At 38.2% G+C, this 25939-nt stretch overlaps 1 protein-coding gene and 1 long non-coding RNA gene across 5 annotated transcripts in view; one reads left to right on the top strand and one right to left on the bottom strand.

Annotated features, from left to right (window-relative positions):
• The window catches only part of Ndst4 (N-deacetylase/N-sulfotransferase (heparin glucosaminyl) 4), a 324323-nt gene that overhangs the window by 45773 nt on the left and 252611 nt on the right, over window positions 1–25939 (bottom strand). The gene's annotated exons all lie outside the window — the stretch shown is intronic.
• Gm35186 lies at window positions 1571–24766 on the top strand. Of its 2 annotated transcripts, XR_376045.4 has the most exons (4): window positions 1571–1739; window positions 2550–2621; window positions 5994–6140; window positions 24601–24766. It is a non-coding gene; the product is annotated as a predicted gene, 35186 (long non-coding RNA). The 2 variants fall into 2 exon arrangements; XR_867624.3 differs by lacking the exon at window positions 24601–24766 and having other exon boundaries at window positions 5994–6189.

Raw genomic sequence — 25939 nt, 5'->3', positions numbered from 1 at the left:
ATTAAAAATAAATTTAGTTTAAAACCAGTTTTGCAAAGGTATTTTTTGCATTAGTCAAGAACTACCATTTTCATTAATCTTTTACAACTTTTCAGAGCTCATGTGAAATCTAAAAATATTCTGCCATTTCTGTGTTGTTCTTTGTATACCACAAACTAGGGGAAAGCGACACAGTTCTTGAAAGACTGTGTGAGAATTTGCTTGGTATTGAAGATAAACTTAACATACAGTCCATCTCAGCCATTGTAGCAGAAACCCAAATATTAAATAAAAGATACATTCCACAATCCTGATCTAAGTTGCGGAGAATATTAATGAAACTCTGAAAAAGAATCAATTATTTTCTAGCAACTATAATTTATACACTTTTTAGTTTTCATATTTTTAAACACATGCTATTTTAAAACTAGATAGATTTTTATCATGAGTTAAATCTATAAGTATTTCAATCAATCTAATTAAAAACTTTAATAACTTGATTTTAAGAAATATTTTCATAGTACTGCAATGAATAATATTAGAACATTTATCTGATATTGAACAGTAAGCAAATATGGAGGAAAAGCCAAGAATCTGTGGCTACCATTTTATGTAGATGTTCACTCTCTCATTCTTCAGAGACAATATCACTTTCTGTGGTTATTCATATTATTTAGGAACAGTGAAGTAAAATTAGGAAAATAGCATATATTTCAATATCATTTCACTGCAACATCATTAGAATAGTAGCTATGTAGCCAAGATCATAACACAGATCCTCCGTTCTCATGATGTAATGTCATTGAATGAACTATAAGTGCCCAGAAAAAGGGCTTATATCTTAAAAACATAAGAGCGTTGTCTTGAACTAGAAATACAGTAAATGCTATTCTATCTAGAACTTCTAATTTCAAGAACCAGTTTTCATCATTTGAAGGACTTTTCATTTTTTAAGAGGTGTTATCTTTCTGTCTGTCACACTATGACACTGAAAAAGTCCCCAAGGACAGTTAATTAAAATTATCTGCCAGTGCTTGCCATCCTGAAATTAAAAATGAGAGGGTGAGAATTTGGTCCATTGGCCTTAGTGTCTCCAAATTATAAAAGTAGTACCCCAAATTATGTAAAACTTATCTGTGGTAGTCATGAAGCTAATCCCTTCTCATTTATAAAATCACTAAATCCTCATTCTGGTCTGACAAGGTAGGTAGTTTCATAGACCCCTTTACAGATAAAGAAGTGGGGTAGGAGAGCCGGTAAGTAACTTGCCTTAGTCTCCATTGAGTGAAGTACAAAATTGGAATTAAATTCCCAGGTCCAACCACATGCTGTTGTGCCAGGAAAGTTCGTGAACCCCAAAAGACCACCAAGAAGCTGAATCCAATGTAATCACATTAGGGTCCCTGCTCAAGCTGGACCCTGGGCTCCCCGCTAATCCTGACACAGTAGGAAGGTCGAGCCTTGAGCCTAGTTTCAGGCAGATTTACAGAGGCACTGATATCTAGCCTGGTACACATCTGATTGCGGGGTGAGGCCTTTAACATAATTGACTGGTGCAGGGAGCCATACTATAAACCTAACTTCTGGTTTCCTTCTCATTAGTGGTTGAAAGGAAGTGACGTGTCAGGGGCAGGCTCTTAACCGAGTGGTGCAGATTTGTTGGGGGCGTCACCTAGAGACTGTGTTAGCCGCTAGATTTGTAGGGGGAAAAGCCTGGAGATGCTGATCTTGTTACTATGGATGCTGGAAACTTTAGCTAGGTACCTGCCTGTTAGTTTACCTGAATTTAAACTTAGGTCAGGTTTTCTAAGATGGAGTCTGAACCACAAAACTTTGTCCTCTCAATGCCTGCATCTTTGCTTGATCATTTTTATGCAATGAATTTACCATCATCTTTTTATTAAAAGAAAAAAAAAGATAAAAGAAGAAAGAAAATCTGTTGAAGACGTTAGTATTATTTAGAAACTCATATGGTTTTCTTTTTCTTTTTTTCTTGAAATAGAATAATAGAAGATAACATACTTAAGGATATTTTCAGTACTAGAGATTGAACCTAGGGTCTTGGCTCTGTCACTAATCTATATCCCTGGCCTTTTTAATTTTTATTTCAACACTGAATCTTACTAAGTTTCCTAGGCTTGCTTAAGACTCACTTTTCTAAGTCTGTTTTATTCTTCTTAGTTTATTTATTTCATTTTATGTGGACGAGTGTTTTGCTTGCCTATATAGACATATATATTTTCTGTGCACGATATCCATGTCTGGTATTCGTCGAGGACAGAAGAAGGCATGGGATCCCCTGGAACTGGAGTTTCAGATGGTTGTGATACATCCTGTTGATGCTGGGAATTGAACATGAGTCTTTGCCAGAGCAAAAGTGTCTCTAAACTGGGGAACCTTCTCTCCTAAGCTGGCTTTGACTCTTCATTTCTCCTGTCTCAGCATCCTGAGCACCTAATGTTACAATCCTACTTATTTCTGGAAAGAAGCATTTGAAACAATGAATTTGAATGTTATTTCTGAAGATAATAACATCCTTTTGAAAGTCTTGTTCATTTCTCCTTCTATAGGGGCTTAACCACAGAATTATGCTCTGAGAGTAAAACATGGAAGGGGATACTTACAACAATGTAATTGACATGGTGAGTTTATGTAAAGGATGCAGAAATTTAAAATAATAACTGAAATGTGAGTTGACACAATTATCTGACCTGAAACTTATCTGCTGCCATTGGAATAAGTTCAGGTGCTCCTGCCACTGGATGTGCAATCACTAATGATGTTGTCTCAATGCAATTCAATGCTTCAATTGCAAGCTCTTGTATCCCAAGTAGGAGCTGAGTTTGCAGCAGGAGTGAATCCTGGAGTTTCCAGAATATAGCATGGTATCTGTGGTCAGACCTCATCAAACCAGGATTAGTAGGAAGTCACTACAGCCATTAAGAAATAAGAAAGTTGACGTGGTACCCCTGAGCTTCATTATCTTGTCACAAGACTGACATTGTCATAAAAGCAAGGTGGAGGCTGAAGACTTTAAATAATACCATAAAACCCTAGACATCTACCATCGCTGTGGTTGTTACTTCAAGTTGGAAGTTAAGCACGTATAAGTAGCCTATAGTCTGAGAAAAAAAATATAAGTAAAAATGAACTTTGAGGATGGGGTACGGATTATTTTTATATAATAGGTAAATGGATATTATCATTTAATTTGGTTATGATGACGATGATGATGATGATGTTAGATTTTTACAGAAGGCTAGCTTTAACCAGTTTTTCCAGAATTTCTGGAGGAGAAGCTTTGATTCATGGAGAAAGCACACGATTTACTCCTGATGAAATGGAAAGGCGGCCTTTTGCATAAAGCAGCGGAGTTCTGTCTTCTGTTCTACGCCAAGGGTGGTTGGTGCACTTAAACTTGCCTGAGCTGCATGTATAAGCAAGCAGCCCCAGCCCTGGCTGCAGAGGCTGTCATGTGGGCACTGCGTGCACATGCTTTACTGGTTAAGAGCAAATTAGTGCTGCTGTATGGTCAATTGACTGCACTTTAAGAAAAACAGTTTTGCAAGCACAGCTTAGCTGTGCATATCTGGCTTTCTAAAAGCGCCTTTTGTGCAGACGGAGCACTTTCGCTTTAGCGTTTCTGGACAAATAGCTTATTTGAGAGGGAAAAAAAAACTGTTCAGAAAGTGTAGGGAGAAGACAAAATAAAACCAGGGCTTGAGACCTAAAAAAGGTAAGTCAAGGGATCTGCAGGAAGAGATAATAGCAAATAATCTTCTGAGTTACAATGTGCTGCTGTCGCATATGTGTCAGTGATTGCCCCTCTGCTCACTGCCCCTAAAAATTAGTTTAATTAAACTCATTTTGATCATTACTTTCTTAGCACCTATTAGGAATGTCTCAGTTTAATATGGCCGGTGGGACCACCTGAAATATGTAAGAGTATGCCACGTGGGTGCACACTGTTGTTAGATGTGACTCTGTACCCTGAAATATAATAGCACAGAGCTATGGACTGACTCCAAAAAAAAAAAAAATCTTCCTGGTATGGACAACAGGCAAGCTCATTGTAACCAATGGATTAGTTTGAGAAATTATGGAATGCTGACATCCTCAGGCCTCTTGGAGCCTGCCTTCTAGAGGTCAGGAGGTCTGGGTGGCCATGTTTCTGTGTTAAGCATGCCTCTAGGATGCCTTCATCTTGCCTTTATCTTTAACACTGAAGTCTCTCAACTCCAATATAACAAAACAAAGAAAACAAAAACGAGTTTTAATTCTTCCTTCTCTCAGTTGTTGTGATATAAAAGCAAGTTCATTGCCTCCATTGTAGGCTGTTTTTCAGGCTGATGACCAGATACACAATATGTATCAGAATCAATTATGAGTGGAAAGGAGTGGTTAGAAATGTCCTTATAGTTCTTATAGTTCAGGGACTCCCTATGCTTGTATCCAAAGATTTGAGAACTGAGCTAGGACTGCAAATTCTATGTCACCTTGGTCTACATTGTATCTGTCTTAAAGAAAAAGATTTCAATGTTCACTATATACATCTTCATAATAAGAAATTGGATGGCTATAATTACTTTATTGATAATCTTTAACTGAGTATAAAGAGATGCTGTAGTGAAGAGTGTTGCTTGTTGCCCCCATATGCTGGCCCACATACAGGATCTCAATGTACAACCTTAAGGCAGCCCTGACACTCATCATCTTCTTGCCTGGATCTCAAGTCTTCTAAGTCCGGAGGTTCCAGACATGTACCAGGGCATCTAGTTCAATTAGTTGCTTTTTATAACAATTTCCTGTGTTTTATAAAGTTAGTAGTGTTCAAAGGTTGCAAAGAAGAGGAGAGAAAAAGTGAAACAAACAAACAAACAAACAAACAAGAAAACCCTCATTTTATCTAGTGATCAAGGCAGCAACACTTTCTGCATTGGTTTAGAATATTTTCAGAGTCAATACAAGAAAAGTTCCTGTGCTTTTCCAGCTTGTATGGCAAATACAATGTCACTAAAAATTACGTGACCATGAATATCAATAGCCAGAAAACCCTGCGCAGTCTCATAATTTAGAACCTAGGGACACCTTGGATCGAGCACATTTTTAATTAAACTACACTTTAAATATTTGAGTATTTAGATATGAGTGCTACACTGACTTCAAAAATAAATCATCTGTAAAGTACATCTTTCATAGGGAAAAAAAAAAAGGCAAAGACCAGCTGTGCAGGCCAGAGAGACATGAAGTTCACTTGAGGCAGCTTGTACCAATGTTCACAGCAGGATTATTCAAGATAAGCATTAAGTATTAGCCTTCAGTTTCCAGTTTTGTCCCCGCGGCTCTGACAGCATGCCTCTTTTCAGAATGAGTCCATTGTGTTTAAAAATATGTCCATTAGCTGGTTAAATTATTGATTAGGCTTTTTAGTTCTCCTAAGATGTGAAGATGGATGGAATTCAGGGGAAGAGCCCTGATGGGCTCATCTCCTGGGCTTTGGCATTGAACTCATAATTGTCGTAAAAAAGGGCAATTTAGATTTTTCTTTTCTTCTAAATGTAGGCTGTGACCACACAGAGAGAGTAAGCATAATGCTATGTGTAACACTGCCAATTTGCATGCAATGCTACCACATTTAAGCACAGATAACACAAATGCTGGGCGTGGTTTCAGGCCCTCATATCTCTTTAGATTGGAGCAATTAATGTTTTGGGGAAAGTATGCATGTATAAAAAGAAAAGTATGCATGTATAAAATTACCCAAAGTAAGGACAGCTTTCTACACCATGGGTAATATTGTTCTATTCCTCAATATAAAGACTGCCATGACCTTGAGGTCCACGATTTAGAATTAACAGTGTATTTGTCAAAAATGAAACAAACAGAATGGCTGGGTATCGTTTTATCTTTGATCTTTTCTAATTACATGATACTGGGGGGGGGGCAGGTCATGTTAATTTACTAATGAAACTCTACAAAGTGGTTTGATGTTCATTTTTCTTCCATTTGTTCAGTTTTTTGATGCAGAAAATATCCTCTTCTAGAGAAAGGGAAGCAAAATCAAAGAGGTGTTGTGACCTGTCTGAAGTCACAGGGAAAATGCCAGCAAATCCCGTGTCAAACACACAACCAAGCCCACTACACACTTAAGCACTTGTGAGGTGGGTAGATATCATGTCAAGTATTCAAACTCCAGCAAAATAAACTTAAAGACAAAAAGATCCCGTGAGCTCAGAATCAGCTTCTTTTTCATGTACTGATTCTATCAAAACTTTACCAACAAGTTTGTTGAAATTCCTTGTATTGTTTTAATTTCTGTTCTTATCATCATAACCATCTAGATAATTTATCTGCAACAAATAACAATATATTAATTATGACTTTTTAAAAATTCATTCATGTAAAATGTCTCTTACCTATCTTTAAGAATAAGGGCATTCAAGTTCCAATATATGCATCTAAATGAACACAAACCTTTCAGTGTTGTACTGACTCTAACTATTTCAAGATAATAAGTCCCAAAGTTGAAAATAATTATCCCATGGAATAAGACTCTCCATCAGAAGCACCTCAAACTGCCACTGAGGTTACAGAAATGGAAAGTAAGTCCTCTCTTCTAGGCTCAAAGAAACATTTCAATGATGTTGACAGACTGTATTAACTAAAAGTGAATCTTGGAAAGAGAAAGAGGCTAGAGGGGGGGGAGGGAGAGAAAGGAGCAAGAGGGAGAGATAAAGCAGAAGGACATTTTAGAACCTTCTGAATGTGGCTGCGTGCACGCCTGTAAATCTCTACTCAGAATTAACTTCAGTTATCGATCTTCCTCAGGCTGCTTCCCTTACCAGAGGGGCTTTTGTGCATCATGTGACTCATTGTGGTTTCATAGAAGATGTTCAATGCCACAAGCATTCATATTTAATCGCTACTCCTAGCTGATGTTTTAATATTCCATACCCCTGACTCTTCAACGGAAGAAGGGTCTTTTTTGGAGGGGGGAGGCAAGGAAAAAAAAACTAAACACTTTTAATTTGGAACATAGTTAATGAGGAAAGTTATATTTACCTATCATTTTATTTATACTCACTGTGGAAATCTGAAAGTATCCAAATATGACCTTGGGCCAGTGTAATAATTCAGTCCCATTGTTTTGCTTTGCAAAAATGGGAGGCAAGACTTGACTCTGGAATGAGGATGTCTGGCCATGTGCCCTGGGTTCTAAACCACAGGCTCCTATATTAACTCAAGGAAAACAGCAACTCAGCTTTCAGGTATGTTCTGATAGTTAAATCAGTTGTGGTATACCCAAATAGATTTTAAATGGAAAACATTGCATGGAAGATATCACACATATTCAATTAAAGTAAAGTTAGAATATACTAATCGGTACATGGATATCTTTCAGAGGTTTTCATTACCTGCACTAAAGCACGTGGTAAGAAAACATTAAATAGAAAATTCCACACATAAATAATTATGAATTTTAAATAATATTTATTAAAAATATATCATATATCTGAAATTATCTGAGTTTATCATGTCTTATGGTTAAATTCTGGTAAATAATATGACTTCTATTTAAAACAGAAAATATTAAATATCTGTGTCCCCTTGCAAGAATGGCTAAGTTTGTTCACTAACATGTGGTGCTATTGTTCAGTTTTTGTAGTGTTTACAAATAAATTCAAGTTGTTTCCACCAGACTCATCAGCGATGGGTGAAATTAAAAATCAATAAAGGGGGAGATTGTTAGATGGAACCCTCTAGTTCATTTTTAAAAGCACTATAAGTAGATTTTAGAAGCAAAAAGGACTCAGGAGTAGTTTCCTGAGCTGGATTCTTGCTGTCTCTCAGTGCACTGATGTCTGCCACAGCATGTATTTGTTTTGTCATTCATAGTCTGTCCCTGCATCACAACATTAGAACGAAAGGTGTTGACCACGGTAGCCTCACGTCTTTTTAGCATAAGCACATAATAGGTGTGCACAACAATGGGTTGTGTGGAGATGTGTCTCCTTGGTAACACTCACCCCCTTCTCTAGAAGCAAATGTGGAATAACTTAATTGCTCTCCAATTTCCCTCCCAACTCTAAGGACATGAGGGAGAAAACAAAACATCCCATCCCACAACCCTGAAAACAGCTGGTATTTAATAGGAGAGGATGAATTTCTAAATTACATTTTTATTTGTGTTTTCCATTTCTGTGATGAGACTAAATGCAGCAGAGGTTCCGTTCTGCATTTGATTATTTACCAGCATTTCCATTTTTTTTTCAGTCATAATATTTGGTTAGTGAATTATTAACAAATCAGAGTTGTTTTGATTCAGGGCTGACGAGCGTGTAAATACTGATCTTCCTGGATAGGGAAGCTGGGCAGTAGCTTCATCAGAGCGGCAGTAAACAGGGCAGCTGTTCTAACAGAGAACAGAAGGCTCCTGATGGATTTCAGCAAGCAGGACCCGACTTCTCGTTTTTCTTCTAAGTTAATAGAGGCTTAAGTCATTAAAAGGCAGCATATTTCCAACTGAATCCCTATAGCATACATTTGTGTTTTGTTTTGTGTTTTTAATTAGGCAAATCAGGGCTGAGAATTTAGGTGTTATGATGTTGAACAATGGTTTACACAATGGAGGACTGCCACTGTTGCTTGCCTTCTGAGTTACTGACACTACCTGTTTTGTTTCTAAAAGTATGACAATGATGCCACATAAATGTCACCAAAGGAGAAACGCACTTGGGAATAATCCTAGTGTAGCCAGTGGGTAGAGAAAATATCACCATTTGCAAACTTCTCAAATGACATCAAGTAGAGTCAAGCTGGATTTGCTTAAATAAAAACGTATCTTAAAATGTATGACCAACCAGTGAATTTGCAAAAATACATTAAATGCCTATTATGTATCTAACAACATTTTAGAATTAGAGACATAACAGCAAGTAAATCATATGTGCTATTTGTTTAGAGGAACTAAGGTATGATGAAAATCCAAAGTAAAAATAGTGATCTGAGATGTGTAGGCTCTTGGGTCAAGCAGCTTGGCAAACTGCTTCTCAGGCAAATTATGTAAACTGGGAACCAGGGCTTTGTGGAAAATTTCAGGCAAGAGAGTATGTCAGAGGAGTTAGGTGACAAAGTGAAGGCAGACTTCAGCGGTAGCAGTGTAGTCTAGAAATTAAAGTTGGTAAGATATGATCATGGAAAGGAGAGGCTTCCATGAATGAGCATGAGGTCACACGCTCATTTCAGACCCTAAATTTCTTTAGTGTACAATTCAATCCCAGCCACAACAACGCACCATTAAAGGACTGTAAGTAGAGAGAGAGCAGCACAGAAGTACATGCTATAAGTGAAAGTCTCTTAAGTACTGTATGAAAGAGAGGGAATAGGTGTCTGAAGCGGTTGCTGGCATGCAGTTGAAAAGCAATCGTGTCTTAACAGTAACAATCAGAAAGAGAAAAATTAAAAAGATTCAAATGACAGTAGATCTCAAATCTCCAGTGATCCGTGTTTGAATAAAATCTCAAATGATTTGCATTTGATTAGCTGTCTGGGATGAAAAGAAAATCAGAGTTGATACTCAATTGTTTGACTTTGGTAACTGGATGGAGTGTGGAGAAATTCTGTAATGATTGTAACAGGAGAAATATTCCAAAGAGAGATATTATATTTCTTGCTTTTACTCTCAACTATTAAAAGACAAACTGCAAAGACTTAAACCTGGAGGAACTTTTCTTCCAGGAAGAGAGTCATACACTTCTGGCAGTTTTAACCTGTGTAGATATCTTGACTCATGTTGTATCTGTTTACAGAAACTGTCACACTGGGCAGAAATGTCAGGAAGATTAGGGATCATTCAGGCTTGGTCAAACTAAAGTTGTTTGATCAATTTGTCTCCTATTTTTCATTTTTAAAAATGTGACAGGTTTATGGATCTAAGTACCCCATTTACTATCTTCTCTGGAACTGGGAATAATGCAGAGATGGGTGGAATAAAAAGAACCTGCATCTAACAAGGGAGGCCCGGAAACACCCTGTTACCACTCTGGGAGTTCAGGTGAACTCCTGTACATTTCTACAGACTCGAGTCTGGATGCAGATTTGGAGAAGTGCCCTGGTTCTAAGGCAGTTGTTAGACTATGAGTACAAGAGATATGGGGTTGCTCCAGGAGCCCTAACAATTGAGTGTCAACCACCTGTCCCAAAAAGCCAGTTAAAGAGAGAAATGGTGAAAAACAGTTGAGATCTACTCATGGTGGTCACCCAGCAAAGAGGAACAAAGGATCTAATGACTTCAAACAGCCTAAAATATATTTCAGTGAATGAATTTTAAGTTACACAGAGGAAGAATTAAGGCAAGGATCAAGATATATGTATAATTAAGCAGCTCTGGTAAAATGGGTGTGGTTGATCACTGCCTTAGCTCTGGTTCTACAGAGTAGTCTGAAGAAGTTCTTCATACTGCCAATAGCTTGAGGCACTCAAGCTAGTTCCTTCAAGATAATCACTTCTGGTTTGGGATTCAGCTTTACCCTGGTGGATAATTGCCATCAGTGAGGGTATGGGTGCGGTGGACAACCATAGACGGTTTTGTTCTAGGTGGATCTAAGGTGTCTGAACGTTGAGGATAAGACCTTATCAATGAGCCTTCAGCCTAGCAGGAAGATGAGTTAAACAGAGCCTCCTCGACCAATTAGCCTGCCTGTCTGCGGAGGTAGGTGACAGGTGCAAGATGAAGGCTTTCCTCCTGCTTTTACTTACCTTGTATCTTCAAGTGAAGAGTCAATGATTTCATGAAAGGCAACCTCTAAGTGCCTGCCTCATTAAACTACATTGCAAAAGACTGACACCTACATGGACACATTTAACTCCATAGAATCTTCTAACTGCTCAAATGTTGAGAGAGCCTGCTGATGGATGCCAATAATGAGTAGAGCGATTCGTAGTTTGTTCTCAGAAAAGAAGAGAAGATGAAAGCCTTCTTAGGTAGTGCCAGTCCATTTCTCTCTGCTGACTGATGCATAATTGGTGGCGGAAGGGAAATAGGAATGGTTAGGATAGGATTTGGATTTGTATTAGGTAGGATGTATTTTGTTATTACTTTCTTGATGGTCAAGCTCATGGGAAAACACGTGCGTTTCTTGGGGGTCATGTTTTGCACCTAACTGTGAACAAGAGTTGCTTCTCCAAAGCAAGAGATAGTGATGACTGATTCATGAATAGCATCATATGACCAAGGAAAGAAACTGTGAGCTTAAAGAGAAGTAAAGCAAAGTGTTTAAAATGAAAGTGCACACACACACACACACACACACACACACACACACATCATGGGAAATGTAAAACAGGGCAAAACATCCAACACTGTGAAAAAGTATCAAGTAGTATAGCATATTCTTATTGATAAGGAGAAAGAAAAGGACAAATAGACATTTCTTTGATATGTTAGTTACTGAAACTTCTCTGTAATTAGTGACATAAACTGCATCATATAGTTAGAGAGATCAGAGTCTACACAAAGGATGACTATGAACAAGGAAACAGCTGTCAGTCCAGGGAAGTCAGAGGAAGTATATTACCTGGAGGTGCAAAGACGCAAATGACCTTGGATTTGTTCTTTAGGAGCAATGTTGACAAAAGAGAGAATAAAATATTTAATGTGTGAAAACAAGAACCTCCAATGGAGAATCTTATGTCCAACCAAATTATCCTTCAAAAATTGAGTCATTGTTTCAAGCTCAATGAAAAGCCACACCATATTTGCTTTCATTTCCTCAGATGAAGTATGAGATGAGACCCATACCCAATCTTTGTGGATACTCATCTTAGGCTCAGTTTCCTTCTCTGTTCTAACTATGCCTGGGCCTGGGCCTAGAAGCTTCTAGCCTCTGTAGAATCTAATCTTCCATGCTGACTAATACAATCCAGCTTCTCTCGGATTCTCACTGAATTGCTCTGCCTGGCCTCATACTAACTTTAGGGATATGTTCTAATCTTATTCTGGCTCATTCTGCCTTCATCTGTGCCTAGCTTGTTCTCTGTAACCTGTCTCTATAATACCATCCCAGTAAAATGGCCATACACGTCCCCCACAGAACTTCTCTCCCTCCTATCTCTCTGTTTTGTTCTATTCTGTTCTGTTCTGCTCTTTTCCCTCCCATCCCCTCCCGCCTTCCCTCCTCCTCCCCTCCCTTCCCTTCTCTTCCCTTCTCTTCTTTTCTCTTCTGTAACCCCTCTTTCCTTCTCTTCTACTATGAATTTGGCTTATCCTATCTCTGACTCATTCTGTCAAATCTTTCTCTAACTCATCACTCTTTGTTTCTCAGTTAGATATAATTTTTAAACATGGCTGTTTCCTTCTATAAACTAATCTTATCTTCATTGTTAGGGATTAGAGAAATGTACTAAGGGTGTGTCTGTATTCCAACTAGATCATACTGTATTCCAGGACAATTCTGTATTCCAGGCAGATCATATCTTTGTACATGACCCTTAAAGGAGCAGCCATGTTAATGGATTAAAATTCTTCTACATATATATTCATTTAGCAGTCTGTATCTGGACCTGTCTCTTTTTCCAGCTGTTGTGAAAGGGACAACAGTAAGTATGGATATGCATGCATGTCTATGGTAGGACATAAGTCCTTGGTTTATATCCCCAACACTGTGTCATAAGGCAGTTGAATTTTAGGTCTCTGGGGAACTTCTGTACTAATTTTCATAGTGTCTGCACTGGTATATACACCTAGCAGGAAATAAGTCTTTCTCTTTCCCCACATTCTCACCAGCATTTGATATCCTTTATTTTATTGGTGATAACCATTCTGACTCTCATGATAAGAATCTTAACATAGTTATAATTTATATTTCACTGATGGTTAAGAATATTAATCATTTTATAATTATTTACTAGCTAATTGAGACCTAATTCTAGACTGCTGTTTACTTTATTAACCAGCTTACTTAATCAAAGATTTTTTTTTCTTTTTGATGTTTCACCTTTGCAGTTTTGCATATATTCTAGATACTAGTTTTCTGCCTGAGGTAGGTGCAGGGATTTCTCCCATTCTGTAGGCTAGCTGATCTCTCTGATAGTTTTCTTTGTTGAGCAGAATCTTTTTACATACATGTAATCCCAGGTGTCAATTCTTTGGTCTTTTGCATATGCTACTAGAGTCTTTTTCAGGAAATCATACCTATGCTTCTATCTCCAAATGTTTCCCTGTACTTTTCTCTGGCAAGTTCAGTGGTTTAGGTTTTATATCCCCAGTCTTTGATCTACTTTAAATTGATTTTTGTGCAAGGTTAGAAATATGGGTATGATTTCATTCTTCTACATGTAGCTATAAAGTTTTCCCAACACCATTAGCTGAAGGAAATGTTTTTCTTCAATGTGTGTTTTTGACACATTTGTCAGAAATGAGGTGGCTGAAGATGTGTGGGATGTTTTTTTCCTGTATCTCTTTTCTTTCTTCTATTTTTTCTTTTTCCTTTTTTATTAGATATTTTCTTTATTTGCATTTCAAATGTTATCTGCTTTCCTGGTCTCCCTCTGAAAACTCCCTCCCCTTATCCTCTTCCCTCTTCTCGTTTACTAACCCACCCACTCCTGCTTCCTGACCCTGGCATTCCCCTACACTGAGGCATAGAGCCTCACAGGACCAAGGGCCTCTCCTCCCATTGATGACCAACTAGGCCATCCTCTGTTGCATATGTAGCTGGAGCTATGAGTCCCACCATGTGTGCTCTCTGGTTGGTGGTTTAGTCCCTGGGAGCTCTGGAGTTACTGGCTACTTCATATTGTTGCCCCTCCTATGGAGCTGTAAACCCCTTCAACTCCTTGGGTCCTTTCTCTAGCTCCTTAACTGGGGACCCTGTATCTCTTTTCTATTTCATTACTCTCTGTGTCTGCTTTTGGGTTAGTAACATCTAGTCTTTACATTATAGCTTTGCGGTATAATTCAACATTAAGTACTGTGTGGCCTCCGACACAGCTCCTGTGCTTAGGATTGCTTCAGTTATTTTGGGGTCTTTGTATTTCACATGAATTTTAGGACTATTTTTTCTAGTTTTGTGAAGAACATCATTGGAATTTTGATTTAAGTAATTGTAAGGAACTGGCAGTTATTATATTAGGTGAACTAGGTTCCCCAAAACAAATACCTCATGTTTTCACAACAGAATGCATATGACATGAAAGTTGAAAGGGGTTTGAATGCCATTGAATTTATAAGACAGAAAGTATAGTAAAGAGAACAGAGGGGTGTTATCTGTTCTAGAGTAGTTGCCTAGCATGTGGCAGGCCCTGGGTTAAATTCCCAGCCACCTCCAGTCTCCATCCTTATGAGAGAGACAAAGAGATAGAGAAAGACAGAGATAGAGACAGAGTCAGAGACAGAGAGACAGAGAGAGAGAAGCATATTAAAAGCAAATATCTTCACAGACAAAAATCAGGGAAACTTTTTCTGGCTACTTATAAAAAAATAAGAATTTGTCTGTTTGTCTGTTTGCTTGCTTGTTTTTTAAACACAGCGTTTCTCTGGGCAGTCCTGGTTGTCCTGGAACTCACTCTGTAGACCAGGCTGGCCTCAAACTCAGAAATCTGCCTGCATCTGCCTCCCAAGTGTTGGGATTAAAGGAGTGTGCCACCACTGCCTGGCTCAAACAAACAAACAAACAAACAAACAAAAAACAAGAATTTTTAAAGACACATTTTGTTGTTCTTATTCTTATTTGACTTAAAATAGAGTACATTATAGTAACTTTATAATATATTAAAATTAATGCTAAGTGTATCACAAGAGAATGATTGGAAGAATCAGGACTGTTCTGTCATAGTTACCTATACCACTTACGAAACATTGTAGTACTATTTGAAGTTAGTCTTAGGTAATAATGTGTATTAGAAACTCCTTAGCAGTACCTAAGAACAGTAGTGATTTAAAAGCATATATCTGTATATCAAAATTGAATTATATAAAATGCTCAATTAAAACTGGATCATAAGAACAAATGCGATTAAGAAGTAAATTAAGAGGGCTGGTAGATGGTTCAGTGGTCAAGACCAGTGGCTGCTTTTTTCAGAGGACCCAGGTTCAATTCCCAGCACTTACATGGCAGTTTATAACTGTCTGTGACTCCTGATTCAGGGGGTCTGATTCCTTCCCACAACCATACATTCAGGCAAAACATCAATATATACAAAATACAAATAAATAAATTGCTTTTTAAAAGAAGTAAATTTCAGCTTCTGCACTGAATCCACCTTCTTCAGAGAGCCCCAACTCTCACATCCTTTCTCATAGCCTGGCCCTATTTAGCCTTGGTTCTCCGTCTCAGTGTGCTGACTTTGTCAGGCCTACTCATTTGGCTCTGCCAGCAGCATCTAGATTTCCCATGTTTTACGACCTGTGGGTCCCTTTTGAACCACATCTAACCTTTGCACCCATCCAACCCAATCTCCCACATCTTTCTCCAAGGTCTAGCCAGATGAGTCTGTCTTACCCTCCACATACACACCACTCCCAAGCCTACCAGATCTAGCCTGAATGCCATGTCCTGGCTTAGTATAGCAGTTCCAGTCTGCTCCATAGCCAGTCTCTAGGCTTGTAGCAGGACATGTTCTATCCTCCACCCATAGGCCCCTCCTATGCCATATCCATTTTTTGTACCTAGTCAGCCCTATCACCATACTCCAGGTTTCATTGATGGGAGGGGGGTGGGGTATGCAGTCTACCAAATATTATACTATCCAAGTAATTGCCAACTTTAAATCCAACACACTCTCATATACTCTCTTTGCCCCAATCAATTCTGTCCATACGAGTCTTATAACTAACTAAAGAAGTCCATATACCCAGATCTCATTGCAAATAATCAAACAATATGAAGTATCAAATAGCATCTTCTCTTCAAAACCTACCAGTGCTATATAAATATTTGCAAAGATGAGTTACTTAGGTCAACACCAGGACATGGCATTAAAAGAAAAATCATAAACATCTTGACAGAATTCAAGGAGTTTAAAGAAGACACAAAGAACGTTTAATAAAATTCAGGAGAAAGAGCTAAGAAAAAAAAAAAAACACCTTAGTGATGTATTTTTAGTGACCCCCCCCCCTCAAAAAAAAACCCCACAAAAACATAAGACAAAAGGACAAAGACAATCCAGGATTTGAGAACAGAATTGAATCAGGAGATACAAACATCAAAGAAAACTCAATGAAAAACCCAGTAATTCAACTAGAAAACTCAAAAGAAACTCTTACAAATAGTAGGAATCAAGCAGAAGATAGAGTGCCAAGACTTCAAGATCATGTAGATCTAGACAAAATAATTAAAAAACGACAACAACAACAATAACAACAAAAACCAAGAAAGCAAAAACAAACAAAACTCCACAGATAAGGAGTGTACAAGGCATGCTCAATGACATTGAAAAACCAAACCTTCAAAGCCTAGGTAGAAATGAGGGAGAAGAATAAAATCATTGGCGGAGAGCAGATCTGCAACATGACTGCGGAAGATGGCTGAGAAGCCTTAAAAAAATGTTCAACATTCTTGGGCACTGGCAAAATGCAAATTAAAACTGCTTTAGATTTTATCTTATCCAAGTATAAATGGCTGAGACCAAAACAAAGCAAAACAGGTAATAAACAAATGAAATGTAAACAAACAAAACCAAAACCAAAAGAATGTGTAGGTACAGAATGGGGAACTTTCATTCCTGGCTGATGGGTGTGCAGCATTCCCAGGCACGATGGAATTCAGTGGAGATGTCCCTGAAAAGGGAAAATAGATCTATCCCGTGATCAAGCTATACTGTTTATGGGCATGCACCTAAGGGATTCTACATCCTACTGTAGAGATATTTATTCATTCATTCAGTAGGTATTGAAAACAGCATAACTGCCCATCAACTGATAAATGAATAGTGAAAATGTAATTTATTTACATAATTGACTATTATTCATCCATTAAGAAAAACGATATGAAATTCAGACATAAATAGACAGGATTGAGAGAAAATTCATTCTGGGTGAAGTAATTCAGACCAAGAAAGACAAACATCACAAGTATTCTCTCAATTCTGGATATTGTCTATAAGTCTTCAGATATGTTGTTTCATTTAGAATCTCCATAGCAATCAGTAACTTACCAAGGGACTATGGAGAGTGACTTCTTAAAGAAGGGAGATACAGTGCTCTGATATAAAGGGTTAAAAGGAAATAATGGGACAGGAACAGGAAAATTTGAGAAAAGAAACAAGAGAAGGGTACAGGAAGGAATAAGGGGAAGAATAAATAACACTAAAGATATTTAGAGTCACATGAAAACCAAGTGCTGTAGAAGCCGTCACACATATACATACATGCACCCACACACACACACACATGCACACACACACTCACACACACATCAAACAGAAGAAAGACCAAACAAGGCTAAAAATGAAGAGCTCTTTTACCAGGAATGGGTTACATTCCTTAGACTTATTTGTCAGTGAGGTCCTATGGAAGATCAAATATTAGAGGCTATTGCTCATACTTTTTGTTACTCCCCAGAACTTAGTGGTAAGAGGACACTGTTCCTGAAGACACTGAAATCAAAATAAATGGAGAAGCAAGGTGCTCTACTCACTGGGATGCTTCATCCCTCCTGATCAGCTTTTGTGGTGCTTAATGGTGCTATCCATACTTATTAGAGGAGAAAAGTAATGATTAATCTTACCCAACTAGGAACCTTGACAGCTACAATGACTCTTTTGGCAAGACATGCACACCAGTTTGCTAATGGCATGGACTTTAGGGGAGTAACCAACTAGTTCCTGACTGGATATAAGGAGAAACTTACATCTGTCACCATTGTTGGCCTAAGAGCCATTGCTTAGTTAGAAGGCTCATTGGCCCCAGGGCAGTAGCTAATATAATTATTCTGCCAAATTGTCATTATGTTAAATTAGCACCTAATGACTTATTATACACATAAATTAATGCGTTTCTTGGCTCTCATCAGGGAAGTTTCTGTTTGCAATAGTGATTAACTTTGAGCTCTACAACTGACCTAGGTTTAGAGAATAGACTACAGAATCCTCAGCCATCAGCATCAGACCTTCATAGCTTATCTCCTTTCTCAACACTCTTTGAAAATTGAGGAAGAGGAGGCAGAAAAGGGGTAAGACCAGGGGCAATGACCAGCAACAAATGTCTTCTGTACATCACCTTATAACTGTGCACATGAACTTACAAAAACTTGACAGTGTGCATCAGATCAGTGGAAACCAGAAGCAGACTCAGTGTCAGCATAGAGAGGAAAGTTGGGCACAAACCCATTCCTAGGAAATGGTGCTATTATCAATTGTTAGAGAAAGAGGGAGAGAGGGAGGGAGAGGGGGAGAGAGAGAAGCCTCCTTCACTACTGGAAGTAGATCTGGGTGGAGTGTTATATGTGTGTGTGTGTGTGTGTGTGTGTGTGTGTGTGTGTGTTTGTCTATGTGTTTCTTGTGCTTTTTATGTTTGTTTTCTATTCTCGTTTGCTTACTTTAGTGTTTGCCTCTGCCTTATAAAGAGAGAGAGAAAAGGCATGAAGATGCGTGGGTAGGTTAACTATGAACCTAATATATTATATGAGAAAGTATTTTAAAAATATCCCTCAAATAAAAAAGCCAGAAACCAACCAAACAAAAGAAGACTATCCAAATCTAAGTCAGATCCTTTGACAACTCACAGAAAATTCTTTCTTGTGTGTGTTTACTGTGAAAATAAGTATACTTCAAATATGAAACAGGAAGATTTTGGGTATGAGAACATACAGTGTGTATGAGGTTCTGAGTGCACGAGTGCCCATATGCATTTGTAGGCCCGAGGATAACATTAGGGATCAGTCTGCTACAACCATTCACCATGGTTTTATGAGACAGAGTCTCACTGAACAGGCCAAGTAGGTTATACTGGTTAGCATAGGAGTTAACCATGCTCTGTATCTGTCTCTCAGGCTCTGTCTCTCTATTACTGTGATAAAAATGTATACCAACACACCTGGCCTTTTAAGTGGTTTGTGGATATCTATAGGTTGTCATGTATACACGGCAAGCCCACTATTCACTGAGCTTCCCATACCTAAACATTGTGTTTCTAAAGTAAAGAACAAAGTCAGAAGTATAGAAAACAACAAACACGCAAAGATCGATCCTGGAGGACTATATTAAATATCATGCAGGAGAAGACCACAATGATGAACAGTATTAGAATTGTTTAAGAAAATACTTATCTTTCCATGCAGCTATAAGGTTCACTGCACAGCTTTAGATTGGCAACATTAAGTTAGCATTTAACTGATGTTATCCAGAAGAGGCTATGTGATCATCTACCACAAAAGCTAACAGGCACACATTCATGAATACATTTAATAATTACTCTATGAGATGGAAAAAAACTGTCTGGGTTATTAATTTGATATTTTAAAATCCTTTTTACAAAATTTTTGTTTCCCTGGAGTCCATTCTGTTCATTTGTTAAGATTGCAAATTTGTGCCCCTCTCATGTGAATTAATGTTTCCATCTTTGAACAAATAGCGAACAAGAGAGAATATTCTCCCAGCCAATGAATTTTCCATGTCGCTGTTACTGGGTACCCTCAAGTTGATCATTACTGCTTTTATGATGGCAAGACAGAACACTGATTCTTTTATCTAGTTGCCTGTCTGATTGTCAGCTGACTTCTTATTTGAGGCTATGTCCTCTGCCTTGTTCCTATCTTCTATTATTCACCTTAGGTTAGTGGCCTTCACTTATAATACCAGAATGCAATTAAACTGTACTAATGATGAAAAGCTCCAGGCAGAAACAATGCATCTGGCCAGTGCTGTTTCAGTCCATCCTCCTCAGTCAGTATGACTCAGCCTTCAACCCAGCTGTTTACCTAAATGCTGATGATGAAGGGGACAGTTGGAGACTAAGATGTTAAAACACTAAAACTTACAAAATAGCTTCAGTATGTTGGTACTCACTTAACTGAGGGACTGATGAGGATGCTAAAACTAAGTGAGAGCCTTAATTTTCAATCAGCTTCAAACAGTTTGGTTTATTGAAGTCTAGTTCTGTCCATAGTTACATGGATACCATACTATTACTTTTTAGTTTCTTCTAGTTAGTCCACAATATTAAAAACCACCACCCACTTTAACTTTTAAATTTTTTTGTTTTGTTATGGCTTCCCCATTAATGAGTAACCTTTTCTCTGGCCCTTATATTTATAATAACCAAATTTCTTCTGTAGAGAACACGGTCATCATGGTAGACACTGGATCTGACAGTCATCACTCATTTTAATGTGTTTTCTTGCACCATATTTGTTGCCATCAGAAGCTGTTTACAGTCTCCAGTCCAGATATGATGTCACTCCTAGGCAACAAGGACTGACTTGGGTCTGTTGCCATGGCAACTGACACAAACTCCTGGTCTGCTCCTCACCTGTACACCTCACCTGTTCATTGTGGTGATTATGATTACTCCACTGCCGGAATAAAAGGCAGAGACCCCAAGCCCTCTCCCCCCTTTTCACCCTTCTTCCTCTTCTCTTCCCCTCTTCCCCCCAATAAACCAATTCTTGTGGGGTTATAGTGGCCTGATGTGATCTGTTCTGATATGAGCTGCCTTCTAACACAACAATATTTTGATACTTGGGAGATAAGACTCTGTAACATATTTCTATGTAAGCTTTATTTTTCACATTTTCTTTTGATTGTTCTTGATTTCTTTTGTCCATTAGAGTTATTTCTACCTAGTGGTTCTCTCCATACACATAGGCTTAGTGGTGAGTTCATCACACCTTCATTCAAGCATACTAAGTAATAACATTCTTTCTAAACAACTCCCATGGTGGCACCAAATATGCCCATCTCCATTTTCAAAGCAAATTTCAGAGAGTTTATATCTTCAAAAAGCATATGTATTTGATCAAAAGTAACGCTATCCCCTTTGCAGCTACATTGGATATTCATAATCTTTTGTTAAAAAAATGTGGATATTCTTTCAACTGTCTTTTCAAGGTACTTGTGAATAGCTTATTTAAATACACCCTTCTGGTCCTACTTACTCCAGACAGGTGATGAATATACAAATTACATAACTGGATATTGCTTATCAAATATTAAGGGCAAGACAAACAGAAAAGTGATGAGCTGACCAAGACTGACCTTGAGATATGTACTGAGTCAAGGAAAGACACTCACAATCATAAAGTGGATGCTGAACTGACTCTGGCAGAGATAATAAAACACATTAGGTAATAAAATACACAAGGCAAAGTACACTGGTAGCAAAGCACAGAGCAGAAGTGAAGTACAGAAAAACTCATACTCCTTATAGAGCTTTCCAAAGACATTGAGAAAACACTGAAGCAAAAATCTATCAGGAGCTTTTTTCAGAAATGATACATTCTGCTTTCAAATGGTACAGGCCACCGTCTTTCAAGGTGGTCTTGGATGAAAGCCAAAACAGCATTGGATCCTAGATACACTGTGCCTCACTTCTGACTTTAACTTTTCCTAGCTGGGTTTTAAACTTTGTGTCTTGAGAGCCTCATTGACTCCATCTGTCATCTGTAAAGTGGGAAAAATAATACTGACATCACTATGGTTTTCTGTTTGCTTGTTTTTCTCGTGTGTGTGTGTGTGTGTGTGTGTGTGTGTGTGTGTGTGGTGTATGAAAGAAAATACTTGGCTTCACTAAAGGAAAATAAAATATATTTGTCAATGTACAGTATGTTCAGAAGATGGGATGGATTTAGGCTTAAGGGGAAAATTAAACTCTTTTTGTGGGGATCTACAATTTTATAATGTTTTAAATTCACAGATGTTTCTTTCTTTCCATTAATGCTATGCCCTTTTTACTCATTTCGAACAGTTAACACATGAAAGTTTTGTTGTTAAAAGTTTCTCAACATGTATTTTTATGAACTCAATATCTAGTATTTTTTAAGAGAAAAATATTACAAATTTAATGCAACAGTAAGTTACTATGATGAGTATTGCTAGCGGTCCTTCTAGGCTCCACCCCCACAGTTGCCTGGCAACAGCTAGGTATGCCTGGCTGACTATAAAAGAGTCTGTTTGCCTGCTTCTCTTGCTCTTACTCTCTCTCTCTCTGCCTCTTCTCTCCCTGACCCCTTTCTCCCTCTCTCCCCTTCCCCCCCCACCCCCGCCTCCAAGTGTTCCTGGCTTCTCTCTCTCCTCCCTTCCCAGCTCCCCTTCCTATGCCCTAAATAAACTCTATTCTACACTATACCCTATGTGTATACACACACACACACACACACACACACACAAATATATGGCTGGTACATCAGGGGAAATGGATGCCTCAGCATGGGCCTGCAGAGGCACCCCTCCCACATTACCATACCTGGCTCTAACATATCCTTGTCTCTTTCTTTCTTTCTTTCTTTCTTTCTTTCTTTCTTTCTTTCTTTCTTTCTTTCTTTCTTTCTTTCTTTCTTTCTTTCTTTCTTCCTTCCTTCCTTCCTTCCTTCCTTCCTTTCTTTCTTTCTTTCTTTCTTTCTTTCTTTCTTTCTTTCTTTCTTTCTTTCTTTCTGTCTGTCTGTCTGTCTGTCTGTCTGTCTGTCTGTCTTTCTTTCTTTCTTTCTTTCTTTCTTTCTTTCTTTCTTTCTTTCTTTCTGTCTTTCTTTCTTTCTTTCTTTCTTCCTTCCTTCCTTTCTTTCTTTCTTTCTTTCTTTCTTTCTTTCTTTCTTTCTTTCTTTCTTTGTCAATAACATGTAAGGTCCATCTTAATGAAACTATGGCATATCAGTCACTATTAACAAGAAACAACATTGCTTTAGAAGTAATTGGAATAGCTTTCCTTTATAGGAAACCCTCTAGGACAAGGCCTTGAACAAACACCTTCTCTTAGGAGTCACCACTATCCATACCATAATATGTAATCATCGAATACAATACAGGAAATTCCCTCCAACAGAAATAAAAGTTGTTATTGTAATCTCGGCGCAGGACGCCTAGAAAGCAAGACTTCTTTAGTTGTAACTGCCTTCCAAGTGGCTTCATAATTCTCTTTGTTTCTTCAGCAGAGAAAAGAGTGGGTTCCTGCAGTGAGTCAGTCTGTTTTCAGATGATGCTCTCCCCATCCTTTGGGATCTCTTCCTATTAATTACCCATCTTAAGATGCACACTGGCAAATTTATTCAACCCACTCCTCAGTATCACTCTGCCTAAAATCAAGGGATCCTTTTATTCTAAAACAAGCTAGTATTCACTGGTGCCCTGAGGCTGTTGGGGATACTTCCTACTACTACTTTCTACTAACAGAATTCTTTCAATTCCTTCCCCCACTTTTCCCTAGGGCATTGACTCATTACTATTACTATCTGTATTTAGCTTAGAGTTTGACCTCTTTGCTGTAGCTCCCTTCTCTCCAGCAAGTCACTAATGACTGTGCTGAGTCTGGTAACCTCTCCCTCCCCACTAACAGTTCCATATGCCAATTTAGTCTTTCTTTGTCTCTTCAGCTCTTTTTGAAGGACAACAAACCAAACTCAACTTCCATCCCTGCACCCAGAACTTATTCAGAATCAGCTACCACCTTTCCACCATAGAATCTCTAAGTCCACCCACACAGAAACCTGCATTTTGGTCCCATCTCCTGATGACATTTAAGCTGCTTCAAAATTGAGTCCTGGATGCAGTCATGTGCCAGTTGCATTTCTTCAAATATAATAATTTTTTCCTCATGCCTTACATATATTCTCTTCTCTTTAAATGTGTGCTGTAAGAAACATTAGATCTTAGTCATTTCTATCAAACACAGTAAAAATTTGTGTTTTGAGCAAAGAAGTCAAATCTTTTTATCTCTTTTAAGACTATGCAAATTTTAATCCCTCTCTACTCAATAAAACCATTGTTTACTGTAACTGTCACAGCTCTGAGGAGAAAGATTTCCCCAATGCAAGTGTTAAAGCTCTGAAAGGTATCCTGGCATCAGGAGCCAGGAGCACAAAGTCACATCACACAACAGACCTCACACAAGAGATTTACTGGGAGAGACAAAAAAGGGTGACTGCCTCTGCTCAGGCAAGAAGTATCAGGAAATGAGCAAGAGGTAGGTTTATATAGCGTGAAATGGGGGGGTGGAGCTTTCTAAGCTGGAGATTTCCAAGGTGGGGATTAGTGGAATTTCAAGCCAAGGCCAGAGAATGGTGGGATTTCATGTACAGAGACTGGTTGGTGTTCAGGTTCAGGGACAGGTGGGGTTTGTTAGGTTTTCAAACCCAGAAATGGGCTCAGACATTTTACCCTACATTTACAGGAAGGCCCTGCTTTATTCTGGAAACTTAAGTGACTCAAGTAGCAAGGCTCCTTGCCCTTTTCTTTAATTTCCTTTACTCTGATTCTTTGATCCTAGGTCCTAGACAATGGGAGAAGACAAAAACACTACCTACAGTAGAATAAAATCCAACTGGACTTCCTCTTTCAGTTTCTTTGCTCTTTAGCTCTTCTGAGCAGTGAAGCCTTTTGACTAAGAATACAATTTTGCCATCTTGGAACACTTCAACTGCAGTGCTGGGCTCTTTCTTTGTGGCCTCAAGTTTTTTTTTTTTTTTTTTTTCCTAGCAATATCTGCCCAATCTTACTTGTCGAAAGTCTCTGCCTCTTTCAAGTCTCCTCTGAACAACCGAAGCATTTCCCAATTTCATTCTGCTTCTCCATACACATTGTTTGGGATTTTCACATATTAAACAAGTCACATGAAACTGTCAATTGTAGGAGAAACGTGTGAACACAGGTAAGTTTACCTGGTGTGCCTTAACATTTTTCCTATTAGACTTGAGCTCCTTGGAGAAAAAAATAGAGTTTTATTATATTAAATTGTCCAGTACATTTAAATTTATCATCTCTTAATATTTATTTATGGAATAGAAACCTTTGTAATGAATACAAAGTGTAAACCCATAAAACCTTATGTCTTGGATGAGGTCCCACTCACAGAGACGCAGAGATGGAGATCAATGCAAAAAGCAAGAGGTTTATTAATCCAGTATGCTGGGCTTGTCCTGAAATCGGGATAGAAGCGACCCCAAGTAGCTAAAGCACACACCTTTTATACATTTTTTTAGAGTAGTTTTCAGTCCCAGCTTAGGGCTGGCAGTTTATCATTGGTTAACCTTTAGCGATATTAAGGGGCAGACTTCAGGACCGAACACATTGTGTGGGTTTTTCTAAACAATCAGAGGCCTATCTCTTAGCACACCTTGCAGTGAGGCAAATTCTGGGAAAAGAATACATTTACTTAACTTTTTACAACAGAGCTCATTTTGAGCTACCACAAATTTTACACCAGGTCTAGCTATTACATGTGGATACATTATTAATAATGTAATTTGGGACCTTTTAGCTTGTTTATTCCTCATTGTTTATAACATTCTTTGCTTTGAAATATAAAAACATAGAGACAGTGAACACAACTTGTTTATGTTACACTTTGGTATCTAGATGCCTCCCTTCACTTTAAGTTTAATTTTATATTTTGATACAATTTCACTCTGGCATTCTGACTGTCCTCAAACTCACAGAGATCTTCCTGCCACTCTGTCTCTACTGCTATCACACAGGGATGAAAGGTATATTGCTACATCTACTCCAGTAGTGACAAGTGCAACAGGTCCTGAAAACCTGGGTGCTGTCCCGAGGCAAAAAGTTCATGGAAATTTAGCCTCCTGGAACTGTGGCATGCTGTATAAAGAATGCTCCAATGTCCTTGCTTTAGTTGGTAAATGGATCTGTTTGCTTTCCCTTAATATTGCTTTATTACAAGTGCTCTTAAGGACTGATATTTTGACATATAGCTAAGTTAGATTCTAGGCAGTCCTTGATCCGACCTTGGGCATGGGTAGCTAAGTCACTGCCCTACACAGAAATTTACCATTATCTAGGAAAAAGGAAGTTTGTGATC

This window comes from Mus musculus, chromosome 3, assembly GCF_000001635.26.
Source record: "Mus musculus strain C57BL/6J chromosome 3, GRCm38.p6 C57BL/6J".
NCBI classification, from domain to species: Eukaryota; Metazoa; Chordata; class Mammalia; order Rodentia; family Muridae; genus Mus; species Mus musculus.
This window is presented reverse-complemented; position numbering and strand designations above follow the sequence as displayed.